Raw genomic sequence first — 17641 nt, 5'->3', positions numbered from 1 at the left:
CTTGGGAAGATGTCACATTCTTGGAAACCTTCAGGAGGACCAGAAAGGATAACTTGAAGGTGCTCATTTGCAGAACTGGCCATCAGAAAAATGAGCCCAGCTTCCTAAGACTGAAGTCCAGTCAGAAACGAAAGTCTCTGAAGATCATCCCTGGGTAGCATTTACCAAAGGGCCCCAGCTTCTGCGTCTAATTTGTATCACATTTAGACAAGCAATGTTACAGTGCTGGGCCTGTGTATTATACACTTATGGAAATGTGACCCGCATTATGTTTTTAGAGTGCACGTTGGTACTCTGGCCATGCTCTCTGCAGACCATCTGCCTGTGCAGCATGGTTATTGCTGCTGCTGCCAGGATCATGGTGCCACATTCATCCAGCCCCTTAAGTCCTGCCGGGGAAAACCGGAAGTCTTCCTCATCCCCCTGGGTTGGTTTTGATTGGACTCAACTTCTGGGAGAAACTGGACTCCTGCAAAGCCCGGCCAAGTAAACAGAGCTCTCCCTCCCTGGTGTCATTAACCCTTTTCTGGGCAGGCAGCAATCCACACAAATTTAAACCAGATGGATGAAAGAGTCTTTGCAAGAGGGAAGGAAACCCGTTTTTTTTTTTTTTTATAAGTTCCACATGGAAAACCAATAGGGGTGTGTTTCATGCATTTGTCGTCTGTTTCAGGAAATCTGTGCCGAGCATCGTGTGATGCTGGAATTGGCTGGAGGTTCAGACCGAGTGAGGAACGAGGTCTTCACGAATCACGAATGGAGTTGACCCCGCTGGCTATCCCAACAGGCTTCCAGACCAGGAGGTGGCAGGTCAGACTGGGTCAGCCGCAAATCAAAACTTAGGTTGATAATATCAGTTCAATCATCCAGCAACTATTTATTGTGTATATTCAGTGCAGAAGGGTCATCAGGCTTCAGACAGGGTTCAGAATCAGGATTTCAGGGCAAGGTCAGGAAATGCCACCTTTGTAAGCTGAAGCTAATAAAAAGTAACATGAAATTGAAGCAGTTAGCCATCTGCAGGAGGAAACCGCCCTTTGGCAATGTGCTGCATGTGAGCCTGGGGTGTGCCCTGAATCTCCACCTAAGAATGGACACCCCTGAGGTCTTCAGAGGTGTTCAAGAACAATGAGCTTTAAGGAACACAGAGCAGTGATTATCCTGACGCTCGCGGAACTGGTGGGAGGTGCCCTGGCAGGTGGTATTCTGAGAGAAACATCTCAACATTGAGGTCAGTCCATCTAGGTGCCCCACCTTGAGAGAAATAAAACACAACCAACACCCTTTGAATTATTCTGTACTTGACAAGCAAATGACCCCACTGACTGATCCAAATGGTTCCTATGGTGAAATGAAAAGTGAATATTCCAGTAGGTTTTGATTCTGAGGAACAAATTTACAGTAATTAACTCTGATCGTCCCTAGCTAGATTCATAAAACTGAAACTGGAGCCAGACAGGACCATACCTCAAATCAGACAGCTTCATTCATTCATTCTCTCACTCATATATTCCATGAACTTATAATGGAAGTTTACCTCTGTATTGGAGACTACATGAGGCATAAGGGACTCCAAGGAACCTTCACTCCCCTGCTCCTTCTTCAACATGAAGGGTCCGAGTCCCATCATGAGTCCTGTATTCTGTAATTGTTTTTAAAGCTTGAAAAACACTTTACTAGAAAAAATATTAGACAGTATTTATAATGATTTGTGTCCACGTCCCTGGTGGCTCAGACAGTAAAGAATCTGCCTGCAGTGCAGGAGACCCGGGTTCGATCCCTGGGTTGGGAAGATCTCCTGGAGAAGGAGGTGGCAACGCACTCCAGTATTCTTGCCTGGGAAATCCCATGGACAGAGGAGCCTCATGGCTACAGTCCACAGGTCACAAAGAGTCAGACACAACGGAGAGACTGACGCTATCGGTCCTACTAAAATACGTAAAACATGCAAAGAAAGCCCAGACAGGAAGTGGCAGTAACACTTCCTGAAGAAGCAGAAGAGGCTTCTTAGAAGAAATAACCTTGAATGAGGTCTTGAATGATGAGCAGCCCCCAACAGTGTAGAAGAAAAAAGTATTCACGTCACTTGTTTAAAAATGGTGAGGAGGGGTTTATTCAAGGGGGACGACCGTGATAGGCGGACAGATCATGGCAACGAAGTTTACCAGTGGAGGAGAGAGCCTGGGCTCAGTGGTGAAAATGACAAGGAAAAGTGGGAATTTATAGCCAAGGAGCAGGGTGATGGGGTGGACGTCGGTCAGTGGATGGGAACTCAGGATAGCTCTGGGCTTGGACTTGGGCTGGTGGCAGAATGGCAAAATGCACCCAGAATGTTGGAATCATGGGGAAATACAGGACCCGTTATGGTGCCCGCCTTGGGAAAATGGTGAAGAAAATTTAAATCGGCCAGCAAGCCAAGTACACCTGCTCCTTCTGTGGCAAGGCCAAGATGAAGAGACGAGCTGTGGGCATTTGGCATTGTGGTTCCTGCATGAAAACAGTAGCCGATGGTGCCTGGACCTACAGCCCGACCTCTGCTGTCACAGAGAAGTCTGCCATCAGAAGAGCCCAGGACTGAAGGACCACTAGACGCACCATCAATTGATAACACTGCCAGCCTATAATAAATGGGTTACTTTGTGTATCAACAGCAACAATAAAAAAGTGCCTGGGTAGCAGGGATTCTAGTAAACTGACCAACAGGATTCTCTCTGAGGGAGGGCGGGTGGTCAGACATGACCTGGGGGATGGTGGAGGATGAGGCTCTTGGTTGTGGAGGGTGATCAAATGTGGAGGATCGGGGTGCTGGCCTAACTGACTTGGCCAGATTCTTGCTAAAATTGGATAATGCGGAAATGAACATGCAAGTCCCAAAGTCAAAGCCTTGGTGGAAAAGGTCTCAGAGAAGCCTGCACAGAGAATCTGGTCGAGGAGAGCGTCTTTGTCACCAGACAAGGACTCTCAGCTGGAAAAAATCTGGTGCTTTCTTTATCACCCTATTTTCTCTCTTTTTTAAACATTTATTTATTGATTCAGCTGTGTCCGGTCTTACTTACGGCACCTGGGATCTTTTGTGATGGACCACGGACTCTAGTTGTGGAGTGTGGGCTTAGCTGCTTTGCGGCATGTGGTCCTTAGTTACCTGACCAGGGATCAAAGCCAAGTCCCCTGCATTGCAAGGTAGATTATTAACTACACTGGACCGCCAGGAAAGTCCCTCTCACCCTATTTCTTAACATAAGCACCTAACTCCAACCCTGGGGGCTTCCCTGGTGGCTCAGACGGTAAAGAACCTGCCTGCCAATGCAGGGGACATGGGTTTGATCCCTGACTCGGGACGATCTCACATGCCTTGGAGCATCTAAGTCTGTGCTCTAGAGCCCAGGAGCTGGAACTACTGAGCCCACATGCCGCAACTACCGAAGCCTGAGCACTAGAGCCGGGACTCCACAACAGGAAGAAGCCACAGCAACAAGAAGCCCACGGACAACTAGAGGGTAGCCTCCACTTGCTACAGCTAGAGAAAAACCCACACGGCAACAAAGACCCAGCACAGCCAATAGATAAATACATAAAATTATTTAGAAAAAAAAAAAAGGGGGGGTATACATTTCTCTGGGGGCAGCATGTCCACGGACCACAAGGAGAGAAAACCAGATGTCTTAGACTGGCTCTCTGGAAATAGATGTTGATATGGGAGTTGTGTACAGAAGGGTTTTCCGGAAGAGCTCTCGGGAGGGTTGCCCGTAAGGACATGGAGGAGGCAGGAATGGGCAGGGCACAGTGTGGCTGCAACTGAGGCCTTGGCTAGTCCAGTGGGGAGCTCTGTGTTTGGGTGGTTAACCTCATTTCATTGACTGTGGGCTGGACCTCAGCAGGGTGTGTATGCTTGGCTGAAGGAGGGCCCTGTAGCACAGATGTGGACAATGCTCAGTGAAGGACATAGCTATGACCCATCAGTCCCACAAGCAATATTCCCAGGACCTAGGAGATGGATGCCTAGACCTTGCGAAAGGCAGCTGGACACTGCATGCCAGGATCTAACACAGACTTGACTCCATGTTCCTGCTGATATTCGGCTCCAAACCCGAGTGTGGCTTCCTGGTGAGCTGGCTGGCCTGGAACACTGATGAGCTGCAGGACACGTTTTTCCCAAGGCTGGACCAAATTCAGCCCATGCGACTCCACTGCTGTAAACACACAGAATTCAGAAGAGCATGAAGAAGAGAAACAGAGCCTCCCAGCAGGAAGATACAGCAAAGCCCTCTGGCAGAAGAGATGTATCAAAGCCCAACCCAGAGAGCACAGCAGGTCCCCAGAATGACCAGCCGCAAGGGGAGGGTGTGAAGAGCCATCTGTCGTTTTTGGATCCCCAGAGTCCACTGGCTATGGAAGGGCATAGCGTGCATGCTCGGTATTGTCCCACTCTTTGCGACCCCATGGGCTGCAGCCTGCCAGGCTCCTCTGTCCATGGATTCTCCAGGCAAGAATACTGGAGCGGGTTGCCATTTCCTTCTCCAGGGAATCTTCCTGATCCAGGAATCGAACCTACATCCCTAGCATCTCCTGCATTGCAGGCAGCCCTGGCTACGGTAACATCATTCCAATTTTCCTTTAGAGGACCATCATTCCTTTGCCACCATCAGTTTCTGAGGTTCAGATGGACTGACCCTTTCCCTTCATTCTGTATGTGGGCAAGTTGACCAGTCTTGGCAGAGAAGATCGAGGCGTCGCTAACCCCTGGCAGCCTTTTTCTGCTGGAGTTGCTAAGATAATAGACCGTCTTTCTGGAACTGTGGATGCCCGTCTGCTCTTTCCTGGGTAGAGTCCCTCTGAGGATGAGGCTAATGAGAAGCAGGCAGCTCAGAGGCAGAGAGCAGTACCGGTTCCTGGGGATACCTTGAGAGCACCTGGATCCAGCAGAACCTGAAGACATCTTACCAGCTCTATCGCTGGACTTTGCAGTCAGTTGAGCTAGTGATTGTCCTTTTTTGATTAATTCTTTTAAGTTGTTTTTTGCCACCAAAAAATCGGGATGGTATATTCTGATCCCCTTCACAAGCACAGAGGAAACTGTCTGGTCCCAAGCACAGGTCCCTGCAAACCTGGAGGTGGACTCTGGAAGCAGTGGAGAATGTGCCGTGTTTGTCAGGAGGCAGGCAGCCTCCTTCCTTCTAGAGTTAATCCCTGCTCGGCCATCCAGCTCTGTGACCTGGGATGGTTCCTTATACTACTTGTGTCTCAGTTTCCTCAACTGTAAAACAGGAGTAAAAACGACATTTGCCTCCTACACTTGCCTCAAGGATTAGGTGAGTTAGGATATATGAAGGGCTTAGGAAAGGGCCTGCGTGTGTGCATGCTCAGTCACTTTAGTCGTGTCTGACTCTTTGCAACCCCATGGACCATAGCCCTTCAGGCTCCTCAGTCCATAGGATTTTCCCACAAGAATACTGGAGTAGGTTGCCATGTCCCCGTCCAAGGGATCTTCCCAACCCGGGAATCGAACCTGCATCTCCTGCATTGCAGGCACTACCGCTGAGCCATCAGGCAAGCCCTGGCACATAGTTAATGAAGAAATAATATTGGCTAGAGTTATGCCTCGGAGAAGGCAATGGCAACCCACTCCAGTACTCTTGCCTGGAGAATCCCATGGGCGGAGGAGCCTGGTGGGCTGCAGTCCATGGGTCGCTAAGACGTGGGCACGACTGAGCGACTTCACTTTCACTTTTCACTTTCATGCATTGGAGAAGGAAATGGCAACCCACTCCAGTATTCTTGCCTGGAGAATCCCAGGGATGGAGGAGCCTGGTGGGCTGCCATCTATGGGGTCGCACAGAGTCGGACACGACTGAAGCGACTTAGCAGCAGCAGCAGCAGAGTTATACCTCAATTGACTTGAAAGCAAATGTTTTTCAAAGAGAAATATTCCAGGGATTTCCCTGGTGGTCCAGTGGTTAAGAATCCACCTTCCAGTGCAGGGAACGTGGGTTCAATCCCTGGTGTGGGAACTAGGATCCGACACTCGACAGGGCAACTAAGCCTGCGGACCGCAACTACAGAGCCCATGGGACATAGCGAGAGAGAAGCCGCACGCGGCAACAGAACATCCCACATGCCACAACTAAGACCCGACGCGGCCAAAAATAATGTTTTAAAAAAAGGAAAAAAGAAATATTCCTTCAATTTCTCAGTTTCTCTAATTCTTCCTACTAAGGAAGAAAGCAAGACCGATCGCTGCATTCTGCTCTTTACTGGGGAATCGTGTCCCACGACCACACTGTGCGGGTGTGGACTCGGAGGCTCAGGGACAGGAAGTGACTTGCCCCGGGGTCACATCTCAATTCTGCCCCAGCAGACACGGAGCTGGGTGAGGATTTTGCTTCCCACCCAGGGCTCTGCTTCTCTCTGTCCTCTGATGCTGGGACACCCCCGAAGGGCAGGGGGACCCTGACCTCTCAGTGACATACTGCCCTCTTTCTGCAAACCCAGCACCTTCCTGGTCCCCCTGTCCTGCCCCCCAGTGCTGAGCCATCCCATTCTCCTATTTCCAAGGCAAATGAGCATCACCTCGCAAAGTTCCCAGAGGCAAAGCAGGGACAAAAGCTTGGGGGGGGGGGCGGGGTCCCCTCCCTTCCCCCACACCTCAGGGACCTCAAAGTACCGTCTCAACCCCACCCCCACCCCCCCCTTCAGTTTAATCCATTTCCAGAAGGAGGATAAGGAGGAGAACAGCCCCTCGGGTGTCACTCTAAACCTTCCCATAGCAATAGACTTTTGGAAATCCTAACCCTAATTTAAGAAGAGAGGGAAGAAGTCCCCTGCCTCTGTGGCTAGAAAAGCAAGGAGTGCAGCAACCCATGCTCACCGCTAGGTGGCGATCGTGGAAGCAAATGCTCAAATAAGGCGACCAGCTTGGTTTGTGCCAATCTTTGGCTTCCATGCCTCTCCTTTTTGGCCCACAGTGTTTACATATGTTCTCAGGAAATTTTGCATAAAAATCTAGTGTTCCAGGCTCACTTGTAAAACAGTCCCAGGATCTGGCATCATCTGGGCCTGCATCTCTTGGGGAACCAAGGCTTGCTCTGGGCAGAGCATCACTCCCACGTGGAGCACCCGGGCCAGGTTTCCCTTGTTCTGCCCTCGTCCTGTTGATCGCTCACTCATGCCACCTGCCTGGCTCTGCAGGCTAAGAGTCTGCCACCCCAGTGGCCCCAAAACCACCTAAAGGGGTGTCTGGTGAGGCATGTAGGTGCCATTGCTTACTCAGAGCAGCACAATGGGGGTTGAGAAGTACTTGTATACATTTTTCTGTTGGTGACTGCAGCCCTGAAATTAAAAGACACTTGCTCCTTGGAAGAAAAGCTATAAAAAAACCTAGACAGCATGTTAAAATGCAGAGACATCCATCACTTTTCCAACAAAGGTGTGTATAGTCAAAGCTATGGTTTTTCCGGTAGTCATGTACAGATGTGAGAGTTGGACCACAAAGAAGGCTGAGAGCCAAAGAATTGATATTTTCAAACTGTGGTGCTGGAGAAGACTCTTCAGAGTCCCTTGGACAGCAAGGAGTTCAAACCAGTCAATCCTAAAAGAAATCAACCCTGAATATTCATTGGAAGGACTGATGCTGGAGCTGAAGCTCCAATACTTTGGTCACCTGATGCGAAGAGCTGACTCACTGGAAAAGACCCAGGAAAGACTGAAGGCAGGAGGAGAAGGGGATGACAGAGGATGAGATGGTATAGCATAGAATATAGGATAGGATAGCATCATCGATTCAATGGACATGAGTTTGAGCAAACTCTGGGAGATGGCAAAGGACGGGGAAGCCTGGCATGGTGCAGTCCACTGGGTCGCAAAGAGTCAGACATGACTGAGCAACTGAACAACAACAATTTTATTTCTGACTCAGGTCTTACTGTCTGCAACCCCATTTCACTGCTGTTCAAAGCTGTGAGGGGCCTCTAGCTTGTGCCCACAGCACACGAGAGGTTCTCTACGGTTATGATCACGGGCCCAGATTTTTACTGTCTCTCCCATTAATCTGTAAATTCTCTTAGGGCAGGGACCAAGATAATCCTGAACCTGGCTCTTCAAAGGAATTCAACAAAGAAAGAGGATAGGGGAAGAAGATACGAGTGCTAAGTCCCTTCAGTCGTGTTGGACCCTGTGCGACCCTATGGACTCTAGCCCGCTAGGCTCCTCTGTCCATGGAATTCTCCACGCAAGAATGCTGGAGTGGGTTGCCATGACCTCCTCCAGGGGATGTTCCCAACCCAGGCATTGAAACCCTGTTTCTTCTGTCTGCTGCCTTGGCAGGCAGGTTCTTTATCACTAGCGCTGCCTGGGAAGCAGGTGAGGTGGGTGAAGGTGTACTCAAGCACCCTGGTTCTCAGCCCGAGTGGACATCAGAATCCCCTCCCGAGACTTTCCTAGTGGTCCAGCGGCTAAGACTCAGAGCTCCCAATGCAGGGGACCCAGGTTCAATCCCTGGGCAAGGAACTAGATTCCACATGCCCCAACTAAGAGTCTGCAGGCTGCAACTAAAGATCACGTGTGCCACAACTCAAAGGAGACCCCACATGCTGCACCTAAGACCTGATGTAGCCAAATAAATGTTTAAAAATAGTAATAATAAGATGAATTTTATCATTGGCAAGTTACACATCAAAAAAATAAGAACCCAAGAATCCCCTCCCTGGAGCAGTGGCTATAGCCCCAGGCCACTGGTGCTCCCCGCCCCCCGCCTCCACCCCGGAGTTTCAGATTCAGTAGATCTGGGTGGGCCTGAGAGTCTGCATTTGTAGTAAGCTTTTGGGCAGTGTTCATGCTACCGGCCCAGGAGCCACATTTTTGAGAACTTCTGCTCTTGGTGGCTCTTTTTCAAAAGATAAGTTTCCAGAAATAGTTTACAGATTTTTAATAATTCACTCACCCTTGTCTTTCTATTTTAGAATTTAGCAGGCACTCAGTAAAGACGGACACACACATGTGGCTTTTGCTCTCCCAGTGGCATCCCACTGCAATACTCTTGCCTGGAGAATTCCATGGACGGAGGAGCCTGGTGGGCTGCAGTCCATGGGGTTGTGAAGAGTCGGACACGACTGAAGTGACTTAGCAGTAGCAGCAGCCTGCCAGGCTCTGGAGGAAGAGGGCTGCAATGGTGATTTCCTCCTGCCTGAAGCAGTGGGTTCCTGAGTGTCCTGAGGAAGGCCCACCGCCCTTCTGCCTCAAGCAATAATGTTCTGGACACAAACGGCAAGAATAAGAAAAGGAAGGAGCAGGAGATCAGATCAAGATGCTACTCTGTAGCCAGTGGCCTCCCAGGTGGTGCTAGTGGTAAAGAACCTGCCTGCCAGTGCCGGAGACCTGGGTTCCATCCCTGGGTTGGGAAGATCCCCTGGAGAAGGAAATGCAACCCACTCCAGTATTCTCACCTGGAGAATCCCATGGACAGAGGAGCCTGACAGGCTAGTGTCCATGGGGTCACAAAGAGTTGAACATAAACTCGGCTAAGCACACGCACATTGTGGTACATTCCTTGTGGCCTGTATCAGGATGCTACTCTGCATCCAGCATGCCCTGGTGCTACACCCCCCACCCACTCCAAATCACATGGTGAAGTGAAAGTGGGAAATCTCGGTGATCAAGCCTCCAATTCCTGCTCACTGAGCCTGGACTTAGGTGGGGTTTAGAGCAGCCACCCTCAGACAGTCTGAGATTCTGAGATGAGCCTGCTCTCTGCCTAATGTCCTGGAAAGAAGCTTGTTGAGAAGAGATTCCAGAAACCACTGCCCTCCTTAAATCCTGGACCCAAAGCAACATCAGGAGAGATGGCGAAATCCGTGATGTTCCGGCGGGTCGGGGAGGGGTTAACGCTAACAGAACACACTGCCACCAAAAGCCTTGGTTAACTTCAGGTTGCTGGTCACACGGAGGCAGTCGGCAAAGGAATTCTGCGGAGAACTGAGTAACAGATGTCAAGCGAAGCCCCCTGAGAACAAAGCCGAGACTGGCAGGAACTCTTCTCCCTCCCGGGGAGGCTCAGCTGCCAGCCAGATGGAGGAGGATGGGTCCGGGCATTTTCACCCCTGCCACAACCTCAGCCCGTGGGCGAAAGACGAGGGTTTGCTGCCACCAAGTGGTCACTTCTGGTAACACCCCGCGGCTAAGGAAATAATGAAAACCAATAAAGGCCAGTAGAACGGATGCAAGAGAGGATAAAAGCTATAATTATTTTAGTTTTTCCTAGTGAACACACATGCCCATTTCTTGTATATAAAACACTTGAAAAAAGTGGTATCCAAGGAAGAGAGTCGAACTCTTTTTTAAAGATCCCAGACCAGATATTATTGACCAAGAAAGAATGGACAGATCGGGGATTCAATTCAAGCCTCTTGGATCCCATCCAGATGTTCAACCAGCTGGTCACACCGAGTCCCCTCCAGTCAATTACTTTTCTTGATGTTTCTAATCAGCAGTATTATATATGTGATGCTATAAACTTTTATATTTAATATTAGCTCATAACTCAGGATCCGAAACCAGATGTTTTGGGTGAGAAAGAAATTGATGACTTATCAGTAGATTGAACCCAGGCCACTGGCTGCTTTCCAGGCGTTTTACCAGCTGAGCTGCAAAGCAGAGGAGTTGCTACCAGCTCCCTTCAGTTATGGAGAGAGGAAAAAACGAGAGAGAGAAGGAAAATTCTTATGAACAAAAAGCAGCATTCAAGGTCTTTTATGATTTTTTTTTCCTCTTATAAACTAAGAGCTTGTGGCGTTGAGTCAGTAACAGGCAGGTGTTTCCAGACTTCAGAACACATCCTCCTCTTCTTTATGATGTCACGAAGTGTGGGTGCTGGGGACGCAGAGGAGAAGAGAGTGAAATATAGGGGGATGCGGCTGATGGTCACGAATCAGGTGGGATAATGTCGTTAAATTGTAACTGACCTTCCCCCTAGGATTCCCCTCTGCCCTGGGATAAAAGGAGCCAGGCCCATTGACGGGACGGATTGGGCCAAGTAGAGAGCAGAGAATGAAGAAACTTTCTGGACGGTGATTTCAGTCTCCTGAAGGAGAGGAGGAATTCCTGCCTCAACGTCCCTCTGGAAAAATACCCCCTAATCTGTGGATCCGGGAGCAGGACTTCAAGTGGGTCTCAGAGAAAGTTTCTGTGGCTGATTTCCTGGGTCAGAGTCCCAAGGAGGCGGCAGAGCCCAGACAGCGTATGGCTGCATGCAGCATCTGGCCAGTGGGGGCCAGGAAGCTTCCCAAAGAGAACTTATCAGGTCCAGAGGATGACCTCAAAAACCTACAGCTGACACTGCTTTTGCATGGGCGCTCACATTTCAGATGCCTATAAAATCACCAAAGCCAGTTCCCTGTGGGATGCTTGCTCAGCAAGGGGCAGCTAGCAGAGGCCCCCCCACACCCGCCCCAACAACCCTGGCATCTTTCTTTTCTCCTCCCATCAGACAAGACTACTTTTAATTCAGTTTCCTAAATGAGCCCATCTATACCAATAGGTGATGAATTTTATATGTCAACTTGCATAGGCCATGTGAAAGTCACAGTAGTGTCCAGCTCTGTGACCCCATGGACTATACAGTCTATGGAATTCTCCAGGCCAGAATACTGAGTGGGTAGCCTTTCCCTTCTCCAGAGGATCTTGCCAACCCAGAGATCAAACCCAGGTCTCCCACATTGCAGGCAGATTATTTACCAGCTGAGCCACAAGGGATTCCCAAGAATACTGGAGTGGGTAGCCTATCCCTTCTCCAATGGATCTTCTTGACCCAGGAATCGAATTGGGATCTCCTGCATTTGCAGACAGATTCTTTACCAACTGAGCTATGAGGGAAGCCCATGGATAGGCCATGGTACCTAGAAATTTGGTCAAACATCATTCTAAGATGTTTATGTGTATCTTTTTTTTTTTAAACATAAGATTAACATTTAAATCATTGATTTAGTAGATGACCCCTCCATAATCTGGGTTGGCTTCATCTAATCAGTTGCAGCCACTTAAGACTGACCACCCTGGAGGAAGGAGGAATTTTGCCAGCAGATGGATTTTGGACTCAACTACAACTCTGCTGGGTCTCCAACCTGCTCAGTTGCCCTGCATGTTTTTTTCTTTTTTTTTAATTTGGCCACACAGCATGGCTTTCAGGATCTTAGTCCCCTGACTAGGGACCAAAGGATGAACCCACACCCTCTGCAGTAAAAGCGTGGCGCTGCAACCACACGAGCCAATTTCTTAAAATCTTCTTTCAACACACGTGTGTGTACATCCTATTGGCTCTCTGAAGAACCCTGACTAATACAGTGATTCCACAAAAGCATTACAGAATACACATAAATATATCTTTTGCTCACGGCCCTATCCCTACCCTGGTGGACTGAAAAGCAGGATACAGGGTGTCTGCTGCTGCTGCGGCTAAGTCGCTTCAGTCGTGTCCGACTCTGTGCGACCCCATAGGCAGCAGCCCACCAGGCTCCCCCGTCCCTGGGATTCTCCAGGCAAGAACACTGGAGTGGGTTGCCATTTCCTTCTCCAATGCATGAAAGTGAAACATGAAAGTGAAGTCGCTCAGTCGTGTCCAACTCTTCTCGATCCCATGGACTGCAGCCCACCAGGCTCCTCCGCCCATGGGATTCTCCAGGCAAGAGTACTGGGGTGGGGCGCCATTGCCTTCTTCATACAGGGTGTCTACTGGTGAAAAATTAGAGTATATCTCTCCATTACCTATGAGGTTTGCAATCTTGGGTGAATTAATCCCTTTCTGCCTTGGTTCTGCCTTGGTTTTCCCATCTGTGAAATGGGATAATAATAGGCTACAGGCAGCAGGACTGTGGTGAGGATTAGATGAAAGTGAAAGTGAAGTCGCTCAGTCATGTTCTACTCTTTGCGACCCCATGGACTGTAGCCTATCAGGCTCCTCTGTCCATGGGATTTTCCAGGCAAGAGTGCTGGGGATTAGATGAGGAACACATTTAAATTCAGAGGCATGCCCATCACAGAGCAGACACTCACTGGATACATCCCCATCTTTCATATCTCCTTACTGTTCCCTCTGGCTGGAATAACTTTCCTCATCTTGCCATCCTTGAAATTTCCGGTTAATTTTCCAAAATCCCAAGCATGCCTTATGTTCTGTGAGACTTCCCTGATGTTATCCACCGTGCCCAGAAAATAGCCATCACTAACACACATGCTTATGCTATCAGTGAAAAAAAAAAAAAAATGTGTAGAAAGCCATAGCTGGAGTTCTACCTTCACATATTTCTTAATCCTTTTTAAAATATGTATTTGGCTCCACCCAGTCTTCGTTGCAGCACATAAGATCTTTGGTTGTGGCCTACGACCTCTTAGTGGTGTCATGCGGGATCAAATTCCCTGACCAGGGATCAAACCCAGGCCCCTGGCGTTGAGAGTGCAGAGTCTTAGCCACTGGACCACCAGGGACTACCCTCACATATTTCTGTTCTAAGCCGCCATGCTGGGTTAGCAGAAAATTCAGACCTCACAGTTTCTGAGTCCCCAGGCTCCCCAGGGGCCATGTCAGCTTCCCGGAAGTGGGGTGTGTCAACTTGCTAGGCTGATTCCTGTACTAAAATACCACAGACAGAGTGGCTTAAACAACAGGAACATGTTTTCTCACAGTTCTGGGGGCTGGGAGGGTGAGATCAAGGTTGGGTTTCGTGAGAAGCCTCTTTCCTTGGGTTGCAGATGGCTGTCGTCCCCCGATGTTCTCACTGGGTTTTCCTCTCTCCTGGAGCATCCTTGGTGTTTCTTTTGAGTCTTAATTTCTTTTTCCTACAGGGACACCAGGAGGATTGGATTAGGACCCTAAGGACTCATTTTGACTTAATTACGCATTTAAAGGCCCTCTCTCTGAATACAATCAGAGTACTGGGAGTTAGGTTTTAGCACGTGAATTTTGAGGGGATGGGGCTTCTCTTGTGACTCAGATGGTAAAAGAACCTGCCTGCAATACAGGAGACCCTGGGTTGACTCCTGGGTTGGGAAGATTTCCTGAAGAAGGGAACAGTAACCCACCCCAGTATTCTTGCCTGGAGAATCCCATGGACAGAGGAGCCTGGCGGGCTACAGTCCTCAGGGTCACAAAGAGTTGGACACGACTGAGCAACTAACATTTTGCAGGGGGTGGGGGGGCACAATTCAGTCCATAATGTTACCAAAATCTCAACTTCTGTGAACACTGGTGCCGAATCAAATCCCAGAGACAAGGTTTTGGGTGAAGTAGAAAAAGATAGCCTCATTGCCTTGCCAAGCAAAGGGAGACACACCAGGCCTCTGCCCTGAAAAACCATGCGACTACTCTAGTAGACTTGATGAGGGGTTTCATAACAGTGGGTCAAAGGCGGGGTCTGACAAGATCAAGGTGCGACCAGGGCTTGCATGCCCTTGGTCTCAGGCAGTCCATCTCCTAATCTTTATGAACTTCTCCGGTCCCTTTAATCTTGGTTTGGGTGGTTTCTCCTCCCTTGACTAGCAACCTGCCCTTTGGAACTCAGGGAAGGTCATGATGACTGGAAAGAAAAGAAAGGGTTAGTCACTCAACCGTGTCTGACTCTTTGCAACCCCATGGACTGTATCCCGCCAGGCTCCTCTGTCCATGGGACTCCAGGCCAGCATACTGGAGAGGGTTGCTATTCCCTTCTCCAGGGGATCTTCCCAACCCAGGGATTGAACCCTCATCTCTTGTGTCTCCTGCATTGCCAGGCTTTCACTAGCACTATCTGAGTGAAAGTCGCTCGGTCGTGTCCGACTCTGCAGCCCCACGGACTATAGAACCCATGGAATTCCCCAGGCTAGAATACTGGAGTGGATAGCCTTTCCCTTCTCCAGGGGATCTTACCAACCTAGGAATCCAACCTAGGTCTCCCGCATTGCAGGAGACCGCATTACCAGCTGAGCCACCTGGCAAGCCCAGCACCACCTGTGGGTGTTCAATTAACACTTGAAATATTTTTCAGTATATACTGAAGGTATATACTGAATGAATGAATGAATTTACTGAATGTTAAGGGGGGAAATACCCTCCTCAACATTTTCCAGCCTCCCACCAGTCCGTAAACTCTTCGGTAAAATAGCCTAAGTTTTTCTTACGGGCAGCAGTGTGCTCAGCACTTGGTAGCTCTGGAAATAAACTCTAAAAGGAGCTAACACTGAAGGGAGGAGCCACCGCGCCCTCTAGTGGTGATGGTGCGCGTTGCAGCCCTCTGGACTTTCCCTGAGCCCTGACCTTGGCGCCGGGACCAGTCTGATTGCGACCGGTCCTCCAGGTCTGACCGAGAGGTCCTGGGCAGCCAGCCCACAGGGCAGGCACATGGTAGGAGCCACCCAGAACATGCTCCGTGGAGGATGTGGGACGGCTCTGAGCATGCAGTGAGGATCTAGAAGGTTTTGTTGTTGTTTTAATAGTTGATTTATAATTTTGAATCAGGATCTAGAAGACTTAACTGCTCCAGTCTGGCACCACTTGAGAGCACTTGCTGCCTGAAGGGAAGAGCTCACCACCATCAGGCGGAGAGGCGCAGCCTCACAGCCTGTCTCAGGCAAGAGACTGTGAGACCCTCATTTCAGACCAGGTTCAGAGCTACCAGCTGGGCTCATAGGAAAAGAGGAACCAAAACATTCTCCCTTTGAAGGTCGAGGGGCAGGAGACATAGGAACGCTAAGGTGTCCTGAATAGACAGGCACGGAGGAGAGGAGAGCTGCAGTCAGCTGTTAGGGGCTGAATTGTGTTCCTTCCCTGAATTCATGTGTTGAGGCCCTAACTCCCAGGACCTCAACATGTGACTGAATCTGAAGAGAGGGCTTTTAAAGATGTGATTAAGTTAAAAGGAGGCCATGGTGGTGGCCCCTAGTCAGACAAGTGCCAAGAAATTCAGACACACAGAGGGCGCCGCCAGGGATGCACAGAAGGTAAGCCCAGGGAGGAAGCAGGGAGGAGGAGGTGGCCATCTGCAAGCCAAGGAGAGAGGCTTCAGGAGAAATCTGCCCCACTGACACCGTGGGCCTGGACTTCCAGCCTCCAGGAGAAATCTGCCCCGCTGACACCGTGGGCCTGGACTTCCCCGCTGACACCGTGAGCCTGGACTTCCAGCCTCCAGGAGAAATCTGCCCCACTGATACCGTGAGCCTGGACTTCCCCGCTGACACCGTGAGCCTGGACTTGCAGCCTCCAGAACTGTGAGCAAACTAATTTCTGTTAAGCCCCCTGGTCTGTGCTGTTATGTTATGGCAGCCTGAGCAAACTAATCCTGAGCAGATCCTCCGTGCCCTCAGCAAGCATGTCCTGGGTTCTCTTGGGCAGCAGGGTCTCAGTTGTTGTTCTTCAGTCGCTAAGGGGCTGTGCTTAATGCTGAGCATCTGATGATGAATGAAGGGATTTCCCTGGTGGTCCAGTGGTTTGGTTTTGTTTCTGTTTCCCGCTCCCCACCCCCCCCCCCCGCCCCGCCAGCCTTATTGAGCTTTGATTGACATGTAACATTGTGTAAGTTGAAGGTTTACAATGTAATGACTTGATATAAGTACATATTGCAAAATGATTACCACCATGAGGTTAGTTAATATATCCATCACCATGCAAAGTAGCCTGTGTGTGTGTGTGAGCTGCTTCCTTAGTAACTTTCAAGTATACAATACAGTATTGCTAACTATATTACTGTACTGTACGTTACATCTCCAGAGCTTATTCATCTTGCAACCAGAAGTTTGTACAGTTTGAACACCTCTACCTGTTTTCCCATGCTCCCAGCTTCTGGTAATCACTAATTTCCTCTCTGTTTCTGTGAATTCCTTTAAGAGTCTCTATATAAGTGAGATCATATAGTATTTGTCTTTCTCTGACTTATTTCACTTAGTATAATGCCCTCAAGTTTCACCCATGGTGTTGCAAATCTTTGTTATGGCTGAGTACTATTGCATTGTATATATTTACCATATTTTATCCATTCGTCTATTCGATTGTGTCCTTGTCTTGGTTGTTTCCATGTTTCGGCTATTGTAAATAATGCTGCAATTAACATAGGGTTTTAAATATCTGAGATACTGATTTCATTTCTTTAGTGATTTCATTTCCATATATACCCAGAAGTGGAATTTCTGAATCTTATAGCAGTTCCATTTTTTTTTTTTTGAGGAAATTCCATACTGTTTTCCATACTGGCTGCACCAATTTACATTCCCACTAACAGTGCACAAATTTCCCTTTTCTCCATATCCTGACCAATACTTGTTATTATTTGTCTTTTTGTTAATAACCAGTCTGACCAGTGTTGATGATAGCTCACTGAGGTTTTGACTTGCATTTCCCTAATGATTAGTGATGTTGAACAGTTGTTCATATACCTGATGGGCATTTGTATATCTTCTTTGGGAAAATGTCTATTCAGGTCTATCATTCATTTCAAAATTTTATTTGACTTTTTGCTATTAAGTTGTATGAGCTCCTTATTATGTTGGATATTAACCATTTATCAGATGATTGGCACATACTGATTGATATATTTTTTTCCCATTCCATAGGCTGCCTTTGATTTTCTTGCTCAAATGTTTATTTTGAATACTTTTGGGGATGGTAGTATCATCGTGGTAGTGTTTCAGG

At 48.7% G+C, this 17641-nt stretch overlaps 1 pseudogene; it reads left to right on the top strand.

The window, feature by feature from the left end:
- The first annotated feature begins 2311 nt into the window (after positions 1-2311).
- On the top strand, positions 2312-2578 carry LOC114116978 (60S ribosomal protein L37a-like; annotated as a pseudogene).
- Positions 2579-17641: the final 15063 nt, after the last annotated feature.

Source organism: Ovis aries, chromosome 11 (assembly GCF_016772045.2).
Source record: "Ovis aries strain OAR_USU_Benz2616 breed Rambouillet chromosome 11, ARS-UI_Ramb_v3.0, whole genome shotgun sequence".
NCBI lineage: Eukaryota > Metazoa > Chordata > Mammalia > Artiodactyla > Bovidae > Ovis > Ovis aries.
The sequence above is the reverse complement of the archived record's forward strand: the minus strand, read 5'-3'. Positions and strand labels throughout refer to the sequence as shown.